Raw genomic sequence first — 17,802 nt, forward strand, 5'->3', positions numbered from 1 at the left:
CCCAAGAGTTGCGTGAGGCCCAGAATCCCTATTGTGAATGTTTGTTAGTTACTGAGGATAACAAAAGGAAGAGATAGTTTGAATGTATCCTGGTTGTGAACAGTGGCTAGTTTTGTTAAATTGTCTGCCTCTGCAAGAGTGTCCAATACCCTTTTGAACATGAATAATTTTTAGATTTCAGATGAAGAGACAAGACACACCAATGGATTTCAGGCTTATTTCAAAACTTCTCTAATATCGGCCAGCTCAATTTTGCTAGTACAGTCTGAAGTAGTGTACCAAGCAGTGCTTGGATGTCAGGGACAGGGCAGGTGCTCATATAGTTTGCATAATGGATGAACAATTTAGGATTAATGTGTAAATTGTCAGTATGAAATTAAAAAGTGTAACCTTTATTTTCAGAAGGTTCTCATGAGTCATTTGAACGGGTTTCAGCAGAGCTCTTATACAGTAAGAGTTGTTATTCACTTCTCTTAAACAATTTCTGAGATGAGCAGTCTTAGAGGAGACAACCTTTAAGTAATACTTAACTAATGTAATAAATTAATGAATTAATTACATCTGACTCTTTAATAAATATTGTCATTAATTTTCCTGTCAGTGGCATTTTGGTCTTGTCTTGTGTACAAAAAGTATCAGTGCCTACCATCAGCTAGGGTAGACAGGTACAGATAGAAATACAGTCCTTGCTGTAAAGAACTAGGACTGTAGGTACTGTATGGCAGGTAAAAAGCACATGGATGGTGAAGTGCAAGCAAGCTGGAAGATATTTGAGGTCCGTGTTACAGGCAGTGATCACACAGTTCACACATAAGGGCTGCTTCCTAATCTTTATCAAGGTTTTACTGGAGCATCACCACAAATGAAAGACTTGAGGAGCAATCAGAGCTTTGCAAGTTATACAGCTTTGCAAGTGTTAACAGGAAACAGTAATGTACGAAAGACAACTCAGGGGAAATGCCAGAGAGCGTTAGAAAACTGAACAGTTGCATGATGAAGACTGGCATTTTGCTTCAGAACTTTTCTTTCCAGGCAAGAATAGTCTATATGGCACTGGCTACAGATTTCTCGTTGTCTTCTAAATCTTGCGTGTTGTCTTCTAAATTTTGCGTATCTAAATGCTCATTATCACTGTTACATAATATTGTTTTGATTAACTGATACGTCATCAGCTTAGACTTGAATTTTTGCAATTCTAATCCGGATTTTTGCTCAAATCTCTTAGCTACCAACCCAGTTATATTCTCAGATAACCCAGTCTTTTGTTTAAGAATATATTGAGTTATATTGGAATATATTTCTAATATATACTGTTGTACATTCTAATACATAAATATAATAAGTATAGTTAACCTCCACCTTCAAACCATCCTGACAATTTTTAAGCCTAAACTCATATTCAGAACATATCTACTGTCTCCAAAATGGACATTTCTAAAGACTTTCTATTTTCATATATAGAATTACAGAGTCACAGGATAGTTACGGCTAAAAGGGACTTCTGGAGGTATAGTCCCAGCTACTTCATCAAAGCAGGGTAAGCTAGAACAGGTTTCTCAGGGTTGAGAAACCTATGGCCCAGGTTTCTCAAGGTTGTATTCAGCTGGACTTTGAACGTCTCCACAGATGGAGATTCCACAACTCTCTGACCAATCTCTTCCAGTGTTTGGTCATAGTAAAAAAAGCCCCAACAATTCTAATGTTGAAATGGAATTTTCTGTATTCTGCCTATTGCTTGTTCCTATTGTCTCTTTTCCTGTTACTGGATATCACTGAAAAGAGTCTGGCTCCCTCTTTAATGCATGTCCCAGTCAGGCATTTATGTACACTGATAAGATGCTCCTAAACTATCTGTTTCCCAGGATAAGCAATCCCAGCTCTCAGCCTCTCCTTGTATGAAAGATGCTTCAGATCCCTTCATCATTTCTGTGGACTTTTGCAAGACTTTATGTCCATACGTTTCTTGTACTGAGGAACCCAGAACTGGACACAGCACTCCTGGAGTGGCCTCACCAGTGCTGCGTAGAGGAGAAGGATCACTTCCAATAAGCTCCTGGCAATGTTGTTGGCCTTTTTTGTCCCAAGTATGCATTGCTGACTTCGGGTCAACTTGTCCACCAGAAGCCTTGGGTCTTTCTCTGCAAAGCAACTTATCAGCCAGTCAGCTGCTTGACTTTTCTAATGCCTCGGTGCAGGAATTTGCATTTCCCAGGTGATCAGGTCTTGCCTGGTCTCTCACTAACCTCATTTCTATAAAGTCTCTTACTTTCCCTTCCCAAGATTCCTGTTTCACTTACAAAATCTCAAGTTTAGGATTATGTACTTTATGAAGACTTTGTCATGTGTAAATCAGATTCAGTGATGAGCTAATCCAAATTCTCGGGGTATTCAGATATAGATTTGATTTCTTACCTCAAATTATTTTGGTTTGGGTTGCATAATTAAACAATGGAAAAATATTTTCTGGTTTATAGTCAGTCTCAGCCAAAGATTTTACAATCCTTGCCCATATCTGTGTTTACGGAAGACTAAGGACAGAATAGATTTGCACATACCCCTTCCTGACAGAGCATTTTTCAAGAATTCCTCACTATCTGGCTATTTGTGTTTTCCTCTTGCATTTTCTGACTTTGTTATTAATTTTCCACAAAATATTGAGCACCAACTCTTCTGTACCTTTCTTAATTAAAAAATTAAATTAAAAAATCCCTTGAGGTTACCAGTACAAGACCACTTGGCATGACATGCACTTCCATGTTATCCTATGGCACTTGATGTTTTCATGCACGATATCCTTCTTCAAAAATCCCATTGTCTAGGCAGAAAATTCCTGCCTGTCCTTTACAGTATTGCGGTATTGCTGTGTCAGGTTTGCTACTGCAGCAGCTGGTAACCTGGAGCATGTGGTGCCTGGAGGACATACGGTCCTTCTATGGTTGGAGAACTGTTAAACTCATGCAAAAAAGTTCCTTATGAAGAGACTTGTTTGCTTGGCCCAGTAGGGCTGGCAGTTGACAGTCAACTAATTTGGAATCAGGAAATTAACAGAAACACACAATGTCAGGAAGGGAAACTTTTGCTTGGGACAGGGAAGCATTTGACATTCCAGGAAGGCCCCATGAGGCTGACATTTAGCCTGTAGGTGGCAAAATGCCATGCTGGGAGAGACTTTTACTGGAGAACCATACACTTCACTGGAAGACTGGAAGGCAGAAAGTTCTCTTGCTATGTGCAGATAATAGTACTTCTAGTAGAAGTATTGAATCACCAGTTTTCCTAGGGACACCACCCAGGAGCAGTAAGGCACCTCCCTCTGGTGTCAGGTAAACTGCAGTCCTGGACCAGCAGTAAGACACTGCTGCCTGTCCTAGGTTTCCATCACCCACTTCCAGTCTGGTCTGCCCAGACACGAGATGACCTGTTCCTCACAACCTGAGACCACCATCACTTACTAGATATCCACTAGATCACAGCTAGATTTTCAGCTTAATTTTTTCTCCAGCTACCCTCCATGATGTGGCTAAAGACACAGACTTCTTGGTATTTGCTCCAAGAGCCTACTCCAGCACTTTGGGAAAGACCTTAAAATGCTAGACAGTGAGAAAAAGCACAACTTAGACAATGAGAAGCAGCAGAACATTGCTGATCTTTCTGTGTCTTTTCAGTTTCAGGGACTGGGGAGAAGGCTATACTGAGAAAAGAAATATAAGGAATACAGTTTTTAGGTGTTGATTGCACAAGACAAAAATGGGACAAAGATGGGATATACTCTCACAAACAAGCCTTTCCCCAACTTCACATTGTTGAAATTACTCTACAGCCTTTGTATAAGAAATTGGATAAATTATGTATTTTAAAATATTACTCCTTGTTAACAGTATGTCTGTATCTGGCAGTAAGTAATGTTTGTTTTCTTAAAAACATTTTACAAAAAACCCAGTAGGGCTATTTTCTGGACATAATGACATTTTAGCTTTAAATTTCTTCATTTCTTCTCTCAGCCCAGAAGACAAATACCATCACAGTATGCCCTCATTCTGGGTCAAGCTCTTAGCTTCTGATATGTAAAACAGCATCCTCAGATGACACTGAAAGAGTGATTGGACCAAGACTATGTTTGCAGGATAGAGGAGAAGCATCTGGCATCAGAACCAGGGAGCATGTGGAGGGAGGAGAAATGCTGGAATGTGGCTGGGTGACATCCTCCAGTGAGGCACTCAAAGTTGGCGGGTGCTGGGGGCAACTGTCTCTTGCTCCATGCTAGGTGGTGAGCACAGCAGTGGTGCCTACTCACTGCTTTCGCAGGTTCAGAGCCATACTTTTAGCATGAATACTGGAGGAAGGCCAAACAGGAACAGATGGATAGGGAAAGATGTGTGTGAATATAGATGGTGGAGATGGCATAAGCCTTCATGCAGAGGAGCTCAGGGTACAGTTAAATTGTATTTTATAAAACTTACTTTTTTAACAGTTGCATGGGCTGGGAATCTGTCCATTTCCACTGTAAAATGTGTCCTAACCCTTGTAGACAGATAGGAGAGAGTACAGGAGAGAACAGATTTAAGCGTTCAGTGTTGCTTCTTATTAGTTTATGAGGGGGGAAATTCAGCATGGGTTGGATGATCTTGTCCTACCTTTTATGGTAAAACCTGGAGGAGTTTAAGCTTGAAGGACAGTTAGTAGAAAAAAGTGGGATATAATTGTTGGGAGAATAGGAGGAGAGATTTAGAAGGAATGGTGAGAGACATTTTCAGCTTTTAAGTAGGTAAGTTAACAGTCATGATACCAGGTGGGATGTAGAGGAATGACCTGCCTGATATACCTACAGTTTGGATTTTCATCACTTTTGTTTCTGGGACTATGCCCATTTAAGTTGTACTAAAATTTGTCAGTAAATAGGTTAGGGCCTTCCAAAGACTACAGTGAGGCAGAGGGTAAATGCTCACATGGAGCATGAATTGCAAAGTAGGCCACTGTGAATTGTGTGGGTTCTGGTGTTCAGAATCACACAGAATCACAGAATCAACCAGGCTGGGGAAAACCTCTGAGACCACTGAGTCCAACCTATGATCGAACACCACCATGTCAACTAGACCATGGCATTAAGTGTCATGTCCAGTCTTTCCTTAAACACTTCCAGGGACAGTGGCTCCACCACCTCCCTGGGCAGCCCATTCCAATGTCCAGTCACCCTTTCTGTGAAGAATGTCTTCCTAATGTCCAACCTGAACCTTCCCTGGCGCAGCTTGGGATTTTGTCCTCATGTCCTATCACGAGCTGCCTTGGAGAAGAGGCTGGTTCCCACCTGGCTGCAACCTCCTTTCAGGTAGTTGTAGAGAGCAAGTAAGGTCTCCATGAGCCTCCTCCTCCCCAAGCTAGAGAACCTCCTCCTCCCCAAGCATCCCTCTGATGCTCCTCATAAGACTTCAGACCCTTCACCAGCTTCATTGCTCTTCTCTGGACCCACTCCAGCACCTCAATGTCCTTCCTGAATTGAGGGGCCCAGAACTGAACACAAGATTTGAGGTACAGCCTAACCAGGGGAACAATCACTTCCCTGGTCCTGCTGGCCACATTATTTCTGATTTATAGTCAGTCACTGCTGGCTCGTGTTCAGCTGCTCTTGACCAGCACACCCAGGTCCTTTTCCACTGGGCAACTTTCCAGCTGCTCTTCCCCAAGCCTGTAGTGCTGCATGGGGTTGTTTTGATCCAAGTGCAGGACCTGGCACTTGGCCTTATTGAACCTTATACAATTGGCCTTGACCCATCGATCCAGCCTGTCCGGATCCCTCTGCAGGACCTTACTACCCTTCAGCAGATCAACACTCCCACTCAACTGGGTGTCGTCCGTGAATTTGCTAATGGTACACTCAATCCCTACATGCAGATCATCAGTAAAGATAATAAACAGGACTGGTCCCAACACTGATCCCTGGGAGACACCACTTGTGACCAGACACCGACTGGATGCAGCAACGTTCACCACCACTCTCTGGGACTGGCCATCCATCCATTCTTAACCCAGGGAAGAGTGCACTTATCCAAGCCATGAGCTGCAAGCTTTTCCAGGAGTATGCTGTGGGAGACTGGAACTGAGCCAGTCTTGTGGGGAGTGCTGGCAGGCCTTGTCCTGTCACCACCACCGGGTTTCAGCCGTGTAGTACATTGGCTCCACAGTGCTCTGTGATGAATGTGGTGATGGGTTTGTCAGTCTCCAACTGCTTTGCCACAGGCCATCTTCCAGGGATTAAGACAACCTCGATCTCTGCTGGGATGGGGTCTAGAGGTACGTATGCCATCTCTTTAGTGTCACTACTAAATTTAACAGAGAACCAGGAAGTTGGTCTTTCATATTCTAGTTAGTGACTAATTTAAAGGACATTGTGAACTTGTAATGCAGATTGTGGATGACCAGTGCTGTTCAGAGAGAGTGACCTAGCTTTGGTGGTGGTAAGTCTGTCCCTGACTAGGCTTCAGTGGTGCCTCTACCTCTTTCTTTCACATCGCAAATATCCAGTTGTCACACAGAAAAAGTCACAGGAAGCTGAAGGAGAGGACCAGACAGGGCTTTATATGTAGGGTTCAGTAGTGATTCAGGGCTTTGATTGTGCAAAATAAAAGGGGAACGTGCACCAAGTACTACAAAGGCCTTTCTAAAGGATACAAGAGAGCTTTAGAGCATACAACAACTGCTCATGTTGCCTTATTCCTAGTCCTCAGATGCCCTGAAGAAGCCTGAAACATAGACATGTGGAATATTGCTATCTGGAAAGCTGTCTTCATGCTGATGTAGCCAGGAAGGTCTCCCAGCTGAATGTGAGTCAGAAACAAGAGAAGTTCTTGTAATTGGGGTATGGTAAGGTTAAAAAAAACTTTGTACCATGAAAAAACTCTTAACGTCTGGATCTTAATTCAAACTTCTGCCATGAAAAAGAAAGCATCACCAAAACACTAATACAGAAGGTGAGGTAACTCTCTAGTGTCCCTCCACACGAGCATTTCCAATGGTTTGAAGCTGAGTGAGAAGGAAACACAAAAAGTTGTAAAGCAGCAGGTGCATTCTTCCCATGTGCTGAGATGCTCAGGCATGTCTTGTACTAGATCAGTTTTGCACATCAGTTATATGTTTGAGAAACACATGTTGCTTCTTTTATTTAAAAGTTTTTATGGTAAAAGACTAATATGTTTTCCACACTAGGACTTGAGAGTTGAGATCTGCTTTTCTGTAAAGTACATTGATAAATGCTATAAAATATTGTAGTTAACCTGCATTTTAAAGCTGTTCTTTGGTGTATTATAATCTTGAGGGGGGTTGTAATAGAGAAAAAGAAGAAAATACCCCTAGCCTGAACCTGGGATTAATTATACATGGGTGTACTTTGTTTCAGCATGAAAGTCCACTTACATACTTCCATGTGATTCAATATAAGATGAGGGGCAGTCTGTATTGTTGCCTGAATTAAGATTTCTTTCTAAATTTAGCATCTTAGTTATATAACAATACATACGCTTGTTTCTGTAGACAGTGAGAACAAAGGAATGTTGTCTTGCACTGACACCAAAACAATGTAGTAAGGGCAGTTATGCCTTCTGTTGCATGTTTAAAACTTGCTGCTTAAAACCTTATGGAAGGAAATGCATACTTCCAAAGCAAACAGACAATATCAGTGTCTTACTGTCACAAGGAAAACATAACCTTAAATATATTTTCATTATTACACCTTGCATTAGTGGGCTACTAAAAATACACTCCAGGTATTTTGATTCTTCTTCACTAAATGGTAATTAAAAACTTTTTCTAAAATAACTGTAGAATCCAGTAGGTTATTTAATTTCACATGTTTTCTTCTTTCTCAATGCTGATCAACAGTGAAAGTTTGTGTAATTCAGTATTTATAACTGAAAGCACATAATAGACTATGTTTAATAAACTGGTCCACAGAGTAAAACTGCGCTAACTTTTGTTTTAGGGACACAATTTACGTCATCTTTCAGAACTACTGATAGACACATTGGGCTATTTGTATTTTAGTTTAGTTCTCAATTTATTATTGGCATATTAGCAGTATTTCATAACAACAGGTTATATTGCAACACAGTTCACATAAATATTACAAACAGAAAAAATGCAGGCTATGATTTTATTAGCGATAATAATAAGGGAAATGGCCTGCATGAAATAAGTACAAAGACCCCAAATAATTTATTATCCCGAACAATTAAACAACCTACATGTCCCTCAAAAAAAAAAAAAAGCATCAGACACAGAGAGGCAGAACAAGAGCATTAGAATTTAACAGTGTGATGGTCAGAGGTTTGTTCTCTGCAGAAGATGATTAGACTTTCAGAACATACCAAATTAAACTCTGGAGTGATGCCAGTACTGCAGAGTCCTTAAGAGAGTTCAAAGATGTAGCCAGGCAGCCTTTACCTTTGCTGTGCTGTGTCTCCTCTTTAGATCTTGTTCTAATGCTGTTAACTGCTTAATTACCAAGTGAAACACTGAGATCTAACCCACAGGAATCATTTATAAAGCATATTATCTATCTGATATAGAATATCTGATTTTACTGAATAAAACAGTTTTATCTTCTGTCCTTGAATGCTATGGTGGTAAGCAGGCTAGGTATAAATATCTAGTCAGAGAAAAGCAATTATACTCACTGATTTTGTCTTTTCTGAAAGACATACTTACAAGGTCTCTGTTCAAAAATAATTTCCAAAACTTTCAGTGTTAGCTTTAAAAAAATTCACCTCTGTCCCTGAACCTGAGAGATGTTAGTCTCCTTAAGACATAAGAAGGTTTCTTAAGGAAGGGAAGGTGAGTGAAGTGAGAAAAATAGTAATCTGTTTTACAGTTGTTCACACTTGAATGCATGTTGTCTGCACATTGTTGTTTATTTATTTATAAGAGATACTGAACATCTATGGCCAAATGTTAGCTGTTAATGTTAGCACTCTATGCTAAAATATCCTTGAAGCACATAAATTTAGGACAAGCAGATATAATAGAACAACAGATAATTTCTTCCAGCCTGATCCTCCAAGGTTAATATGAGCAACTGATTTTTAAATGGAAAATGGTACCGATTACTCCAGTGCATACTGTATACCTCACTTAAGCTTGAAATACTGGTATGCTTGTCAGTTTTTAGTCTGATCAAAACTTGTGACTCTTCATTTAGATTTTATCTTAGAACTCAGTTTCATGACTACTTGGGTTGGTTAGCATTTGAAAGATCAGGTTAGAATGATTAATCTTAATTATGCACATCTCCTGTGAAATTATGCAAGTCTTGACCTATAATAGGGTTAGAGATGACAGGGGGGATTGAGGAGATTAAGTTTCTTTGCAAGGATAGTTATGCATGCAGAGCTGAATCCAGATACTCAGCAGCAAAAGTCTCATGGTCCAATGCTGGAACAGCTTGACATGTCTAGCACCCACTGAAATCAGTAGGATTAATAGATGCTCAATAAGGGCTATTGTCCTGTAATCGGTACAGGACTTGAAAACAGAAATATAAATCTTTGCGGATCAATTCTTTTCATTGTGTTTTAAACCTTATTACTTTTTTTTTTTCAAGTTTTGGCAAATGTGAACATGGTTAATTTACTACCATGAGCATTTCCTTTTAGCAGTCATATTAAAGGTGATTTGTAGGTAATTGCAGATTGGAGCCTTACAGCGTATTTCGTCTGTGTAAAATACTCAGAGGATTGAGTCCACCATATTGTTGTAAAAATTATCACAATATTTGCCATTTCTGGTACATGTCACAAATAATGGATTAAATTTATGACATTTTCTCACCCTTGTCCTATTTTTTTTACTGAAAACAGAATGTATTATTAGAGACAAACAGACATGCCAGCCACTAAAAAGTGAATGTAATTCCTTCTTTGTCGCAGATTTTTGTAAGATGAAAACCTGGCCTATGGTTAACCCCCAATAATGGAAGAAAAATAATTAAATATTGCCTCAAAATAATTATGGTTATTGAAAATATAATCACCCCCATTCATTTTTTGGTAGCACTTTGGTAGTATTGTTTTATAATATGCTAAGGTAAATTTATGCATTTTGAAAATATGTATTTGTAAACAATAAACATAAGTGGTATTTTGGAGTACATCTGGTACATGTGTGAGATAAAGTTTAGAGTATATGTAAATTGTGTAACATTGTAGCTGGTAGGAAATTAGGCTCATTTTAAATTTAGTTTGCCTTTTAATGTCAGTCATATTTTAAAAAAATGCTGTCGAATGATAGTCATCTTTATTGTCAGCAGGGATTGAATTAGAGACTTAAAAAAAAAAAAGAGTGAGCATTTAGAATTTGAAATAGAAGAAAGTAAGACTGCAATCTGGTACCCCTTAAACATCAGTAGAAATGTTCCTTCTGACTTTGTTGAGAACTGGATCGTGAAAAAGAACAGGCATAGGCTGTGGCAAACTCATTTTTGTGGAACAGTCACGAAAAATGAGGCAGCTTCTGTGCTGCAAAGGGGATTCCAGTAGCAGTCTACTAAACAGAGATGAGTGGTTAATCAGGTAAAGGAAGGAGAAATTGGAAGACTTAAAAGAACAAAAAGTGTACTTTAAAGGAAGCAAAGATGTACTGAGAAGGAAGAAGGAAAAGGAATTAAAAGCTTACTGGGAGAAAATGTTGAAATACATTATACAAAAGGGAAAGGATGAGAGAGTGGTAACACATGATGTGCAATGTAAAGGAGGATACTTGGAAGGGAGATGACTAGTAGGGATTAAACAAGAAGGGACTGTAGAAAGTGGAAAATCAGCAATGACGATGTCCTTCCCTGCCAGTAGCAGCAGCTCAGGAGCCTTGATTTCCAGAACAGATGAGTGAAATCACGAGCTTTGGCAAGAGGTGTACAAATCACCTCATGAAAGGTAGGAGAGGAAATCTGGGACATGCTGAGCTGTGGAGGTAGGTAGGGAATTGAAAAGAGGATTTAATACTGTAAAAATGACTGTTGCTGTTATGTTTTTAAATGTGTGAAATTTTAAGTGGTTTTTTCTGACAAACTAGCAAAAATCATGTGCTCATTTGGGATCTCCATTTCCTCAGCTTGTTAAAAAACTAGAGAGAACATGGACCAGAAACACTCTGTAGGCTAAATTCCTGAACTTCAACCTTATTTGTAACTCCACTAGCTTTTCCAGGCATTATATATGACATATCTGTGTACTTACGAACCAAAATACTAACTGCTACTGACACAAATGCCAAAATTTATCCTTGGTGTGTCTACAGTGAGTGCTACCAGAGATGAATTTCCCCTTGTGTTCTTAGCTCAGGCATTCAGTGTGAAATTCAATTTTTCCTGACATTATTAGCTCTGCTGTTCTGCTAGAACTGGCTGATACTACAGGCCCCAGAGGTCGTATTCCCAATTTATTTCTATGACCACTGAAGTCTGTGTCAAGACTTGTGGATAAGGATTAAATCTAATCTTTCGAGTGCATTATTTCAAGTTTCATAACTAAAGAAATGTTGAAAAAATAGGAAAGACTTGGTAATCTCAATTAAGAGCAACTAGGAGATAGGACCACCACCCCCACCACATGCCAGTAGAAATGAATAGTGAATTAGGTAGTGAGAGTTGTCCTGGGTGCTGCTAACTAGAGCTTTAGCTCTGAATGGCACCGCCTTTCCATAATGTGTGAGATACACAGGAGTGATGTGAGGTGAAAGGGAAATCAAAAATTGCTGAATTTGGTTTCAACTTCTACATGACAAAAGATGGTTAAAAAAAAACCCAACAATTTATTTCCTTGCAAAGGTCTTAATCATGCAGCGAACTCATGCACAGCTCAGACTGCCTTCTATTGAAACACCAGGGGCTGGAGACAGTCTATTAACTGCAGGCTGTTATATTCTCTCTTTCACTATCTATTTAAAATACAAGACAAATTTTCCAACCTTATCTTCAAAGGCTTCATTTTGTATGGATAAAACAAGGTCCAGAGTCAAGAACTGCTGAGAGTCATCTGCCTCTGTTCTCTTCCCAGGTTTTCTCATAGTGAGGCTCAGACACCTATTCAAATACAAATAAAAATTCAAATATCACTGTAGGGAGTAGGAAGGTAGTTATAAGGATTATCTAGTCTCATTGAGTTTACTAAAAACATATGCTAACATCAGGTGCCTCTTGTGGTCTTGATTACAGTGGTCAGAGTGACTCAAGCTGATTAGAAGGTGGCTGATGAGTAATGCTGATGGAAGAGTAAGTTTTGTGTCTTTCTGGAATTACCTCTGTATCAGAATCACTTTTCTCAAAACAAGTATGTAAAAGAAATTTCTGTCAAATGAATTATCAGTGTTATATTATTTTCCACTTAAAAAAGAATATTTATACCTTGAGGCATTTTGTTTGGAAACACTACAGTACTGTGCTGTGTCCATGTGCACCACCATTGTCTCAGAGGAGTCAAAGTTCAGGAATTTCATGACGCATTTTGCTCTAGGGAGCAGTGTCCTTGTCTGGACTATATCTTCCGTTGTGCCTTGCAGTTGTGGTAGTCCTGTGATGCCTTAAAGGTATTGATCTAGATGATAGAATAATATGGATGGGTTTTGGTTTACTGAACCCAAACCAAAAGTAAATGGTGTTGATATCCACAACACTGGTAAATGTTATGAAGATCACAGTGCTTTACTTTTGAGGTTCTTCTGTGTCTTACTGTGAAATATTGATTAAAGTCATGCTTGTGGTTGACATGAGAGTTTCATGATGATTTTAGCATGTGTGACTTAGGTTTCTCTTCCTAATCTGGCTTCCTGATCCCACAAACACTCCCCTCTCACTTCTGAGATATGTTGGGTTTCCTTTAGAAGGTAAGGTTGAATTTCATAATTACTGCTACATTAGCTGCATTGTATTAAACTGAAACATAATATAGTAAATTCTGACATCCATAATCAGATTGACAAAGCAGAAAGACAGATGAACATTCATCCATTAAAAGAGGTGGTGGAAGATTTGTCTGACGAGATCAGTTGGGAGGATAAACTTGCTAGAATGGTTAAGGTGATGTTATGAAATGTTATAAAATCTTATTTGTATTACTAATATGGGGAGAAAAGAGTGAACAGATTCCTAAAGTATGAATTTAGACTGATAAAAGAAAACTATAGGCTTGTAGTTTTTTCTGAACAGATTTAGCCAAACAAGGACAAACTCAAGGTCTCAAAGTACAGTTCAGAAAATGATGATTAAAGAAGGCCTATATAAGCACTAGAAGTGTTTCAGAAATGAAAAATATTGTATAAATATTATTTTATCTGAAATAAAGTGTAACTACTTTTAGCATGTCATTTTAATAAGGTTTCAGCTTAGTCTAACCATTGAGGGAAAAGTGGTGGGTGAAGAGCACATGCACAAACACCTCTTAAGTATGTAAATAAAATAATGGTTGCATTTAATACATTAAAGAGTAAATACAAGGGAATTAGAGAAAGAATGAGAGAAAAATACAGACGAGACTTGTGGTAAATCTACAAGTATCATATGGTAGAATCTTGGTCAAAACCAAACAGATCTAATTCAAACAGGAAATTTTTTAAAAAAAGAGTGAACCAGAGCACTTGTCTCTGTGAAACACACTTGCCAGAACTGAGAGCATAGTCTTGTGTACTAAGGGTTACATTGGTTCCAGAAATAAAAAAGTTGTTCTTAATGAAGACAATCACACAATCATATCATATGGATGTAAATCCCTACTTGTAGCTATGCCAATATAGCAAAGAGGACTTTTCTTGATAAAGAAATTGAGTACGTGGTGTTGAAAGATATCAGTTTATTATCTGTTATTTAGTTAAGAAGAATATTTACACTCATAACAGTCAAGGCCAACACCAACAAAGAAGAAGTATCTTTGTAATCTTAAATCCCTGTAAATTATTGTTTCCTAACCTATATTGACATTACCCAAGGGTCACAAATCTCCTGGCAACTTCAGGAAGCACATTTTGGAATTGGTAGACCCTTTTATTACTATGGTTATTCTTTTTCAACAGTGACTTCTGACTAAAGAAGTTGCTGTCTATATACAGAGGTGCATTTCTGTACTTCAGCTGGGTATACAAAAATACACAGTCGGAATAATCTGTTCAGATGTATTAGTTTCATAGACTGTGTTGAGATATACAGTGAATGAAAAATTAATAATTAAATGGATGTAAACATATGCAGCGATAGATGTTTTTGTGTAAGTTAAATGCACCTCTAAAGTGACAAAAGTAAATGGGATTTTCACTCCTATCACAAGGAGGAATCCAAGCACCAAAGCATGTAATTCTATCATCAATATTTTCCCATGCACATGAAATTTCCTTCACCTCATAGAAGAAGTATATATAATTGAATACAATAAGATAGAATCTATGTAACATGTCTAACTGTTGAGACTTGTGAAGACTAAACGTGCCTCTGTGAGATTAATTTCTGGAGAGAATTTATGTCAAGTATCCAGACAGTAGCAAAATTATGTTTGGGGACAGTGTTAGTGGTAAAAATGCATATGCTGAAGGCCTAGATGTACTTTATCATAATGAATCTTTAAGTTTGTATAAAGTATATCTAAATTTTTTTTGGAAAAAGTACTGCAAGTTCTAAGAGAAAAGAATCTTACTATTTTCCGTTGATCTAGAATTTGTCCCAGATGTTTGGAAGCAGATAAGCAGTCTCTTGTTCTTAAGGACAACAGACCAAGCCTAAATCTTGTTTTACTACTGCTCTGCTATACTATACCCATGTTTTCATGGAATGAAGGGATTAATTGTAATATACATGATTTGCTACTAAAACCACTGGAAAGACTTCATTGCTTCTGAGATGATGAAACACTTATAGTGAACGTGTATCTCAATGGGATCCATTCCTATTTGGAACATTTCAAAAACTTATTGGAAACTATCTGTAGCACATAGCATAGGGAGCCTCCTATTTTGTGTCCCCCTGTTCAGAGTATGCAGTAACCACTGCTTATACTAATTATGTGATCTTATCCTTATCCTAGACCTGTCAGTTATGAGACCCATGCAAACCCTTCCTCAGAGGGATAGGGTGGAGAAAGCATGCTCCCAGCTGTGCTTTGGATTGGACACTTTACAGCTCTGCTGGGTGCTTACAAAGGGCATGGAGGGAACAGCTGCTGTCCTTGGTTCATAGTCAGAAACTCCAGACTGTAATTATAGACCTCAGCAAGATAGATGAACTTGGCAACAAGAACTACTGTTTGCCTTTTCATTAGGGCTAAGCAGTCTGGAAGAAACTGATGCAATTGTTCCCTCTATGTGTCTTACTATGATCTGACTTCTTTCCACATTGGGGATGATGGGAGAGCAACAGTACAGCTGTGACAGGTCAGTTAGGATGACATTCACTGAGCCATCATGATGTTGTCAGGCCTTCTCAAACATATCTTCCTGAGAAGCACTGTTTACTTACAGTAGGGCAAATTCTGTTTTGTGAAAGAATGAAAATTTTTGGCTCTTATTATAGTGAAGATGGATGTAAACTTGAAACATCAAAAGCTAATCAAAACAAGGAATTCATTCATCACTTCCCGTGGGCAGGCAGGTGTTCAGCCATCTTCAGGGAAGCAGGGCTCCCACACACATAACTGGTACTTGGGAAGACAGACACCATAACTCTGAATGTTCCCCCTCCCTCCCTCTTTCACCCATCTTTTATTGCTGAGCATGACGTCATATGATGTGAGATATCCCTTTGGTCAACTGGCATCAGCTGTCTGGGCTGTGTTGTCTCAGCCTTTTGCTCACCCCCGACCTGCTCACTGCTCAGCAGCAACTAAACCACCCCTGCATTATCAGCACTGCTTTGGTCACAAATCCAAATCACAGCCCCATAGGAACTGCTATGAAGAAAAAAAAACAAGAAAATCGAGGTATAGATATTAGTTCTGTATAGGTACTGATTCTACTTCTCTCGTTTTCTGAATTAAAATACATTTGTAGCTGGTCTTTTGAAACAAGATAAGTCTAACATAATGAAAATGTAAAATACTTACTAATGGTCTTTTATGCCTTTCTCAGACAAAAGTACAAAAGGACAGCCAAAGCGTTTAAAACTGATAATCCTAATTGAGACAAAAAAAAATAAAATAAACAGCAAAAAGTAAGAAGAGAATTAATTTTCTTAAAACCTCTCCTTGGCAATCAAATATTCTGCTGGCAGGTGGCAGTTGGACTTTCCTCATCTGACCCCATTTTCTCATATTGAAAAAAAAATAAAGATACTGCCTTCATTTGCAGTGCTCTTTGGTTTGTGAAAATGTTCCTTGCTTATATACAGACTTAATCTTACTGACACAAATTTCAATTCTAGGACTAAGACCATTTAACAAGTCAGATTATCTATGTTGATGCTAATGGAGCCACTAGTCAAAGTAGGTACATCTTTTTATTATCTCCTGCTTATCAACTCTCTGGTAGCTGGCTGACCAAAGTGAGCTGTATTTAATACTGCACTTCTGGACCGACTTTGTCAAATAAGCTTCCAGATCACTGAGTGAGTGGCATTGTATCAGTTGGAACTCAGGTGCAGTCCAGGTGAAGTCAAGGGACAATGGCAAATATTCAGCACTGTTAAGGGTATATAATTACTGGGTTTAGGGCACATAAATGAAACTATTGCACTTTTAAAATCTTGTCATTACTGTTCTATAGTCACCCTGACCCCTTTACCAATCTGTGGTGCTGTTGCAGTAAATGACATTACATACAGACTTTTAACTACTTATTGTCTTTTAGTATTCTACCCAAGAAGTTGTCATCCCAAGCATCTATGATAACAGCCAGCAGTTGTCCTGGCAGGTCTTTTGAGTTCATTTCAATGGCAAAGATGGCCTCTGGAATTAAGAGTATCCAGTAGGACTTTACATACTAAGTTCAGCAGCTGGGCCTGGAAAGATTTGTCTGTCAAATTACTATTACGTTCCATGGACACTAAAGTGTGAGCAACAGCAGAAAACGTTCTACAGGAGCCTGGGCACTCCCAGGTTCCAGCTGGGCACAGTTCAATCAGGGACATTATACACAACAGACAGCTTTGGTGCCCAGAATAAAAATAATTTGATTTGATACGATTTACTGCAATGGTACTGAATAAAAACTTTTGTGAGAGGATAAGACACATGAAAATGAGCATGGTAAATGTTTTAGAGTATTTTAAAAATATGAATAATCATGTAGAGTCACTTTACTTGCCTGTCATGTCTAGAGAAAAGCAAAGAAAGACACCTGCAAAAAGTATGTAGGTGAGCATCCTACTGGTTTTCTTTTTTGCAGGTGAAATGGTGTTTGAATGGGTAGTAGGCAAGATATAAGCTTTTTAGCATGAACACAGTAACAAGAAGTTTTATTTTTCCATATTTTGATGACCAGTAAGGAATCACTTTGTAATGCTTGTCTGATGGCTCTAGATATATCCTGAGGAAGTATGTTTTACAAAACTTTCTCAGTAAGGAACGTATTAATGTCTTTTATACTAAAAGCTGTATGTCAGATGTTTAATTTATGGGGAAACTGAGGCATATAAAGATAAGTTCGTCGATAGCAACCCAAGAACTCGTCTGCAAGAATAAGACGAGAACTTCCTCCCCCTGAATCTCTATGCTCTGCTCACTGTGTCACACTGCTCTTCTTTCTTCACAGAAGTACTGTGTCAATTCTGATTATTCTGTTCTTCCTTGACCCTCTCCCATGCAGGAGATAACCCAGAGCTCACTCAAGCTAGTGAGTATTTCCAGT

The 17,802-nt window shown here is 38.8% G+C and overlaps 1 protein-coding gene across 24 annotated transcripts in view; it reads left to right on the forward strand.

The window, feature by feature from the left end:
• MYT1L (myelin transcription factor 1 like) overlaps positions 1–17,802 on the forward strand; it is a 321,644-nt gene that overhangs the window by 153,265 nt on the left and 150,577 nt on the right. The window contains exon 1 of one of the 24 annotated variants that reach the window (XM_051778263.1): positions 6,762–6,818. The exons of the other annotated variants lie outside the window; for them this stretch is intronic. The gene's annotated coding sequence lies outside the window, so the exon portion shown is untranslated. Of the gene's footprint in view, positions 1–6,761; positions 6,819–17,802 lie in introns of those variants that run through there. 24 annotated transcript variants of the gene reach the window in all.

This window comes from Manacus candei, unplaced genomic scaffold (genome assembly GCF_025592945.1).
Source record: "Manacus candei isolate 608988 ecotype Guabito, Panama unplaced genomic scaffold, ASM2559294v1 h1tg000011l, whole genome shotgun sequence".
NCBI lineage: Eukaryota > Metazoa > Chordata > Aves > Passeriformes > Pipridae > Manacus > Manacus candei.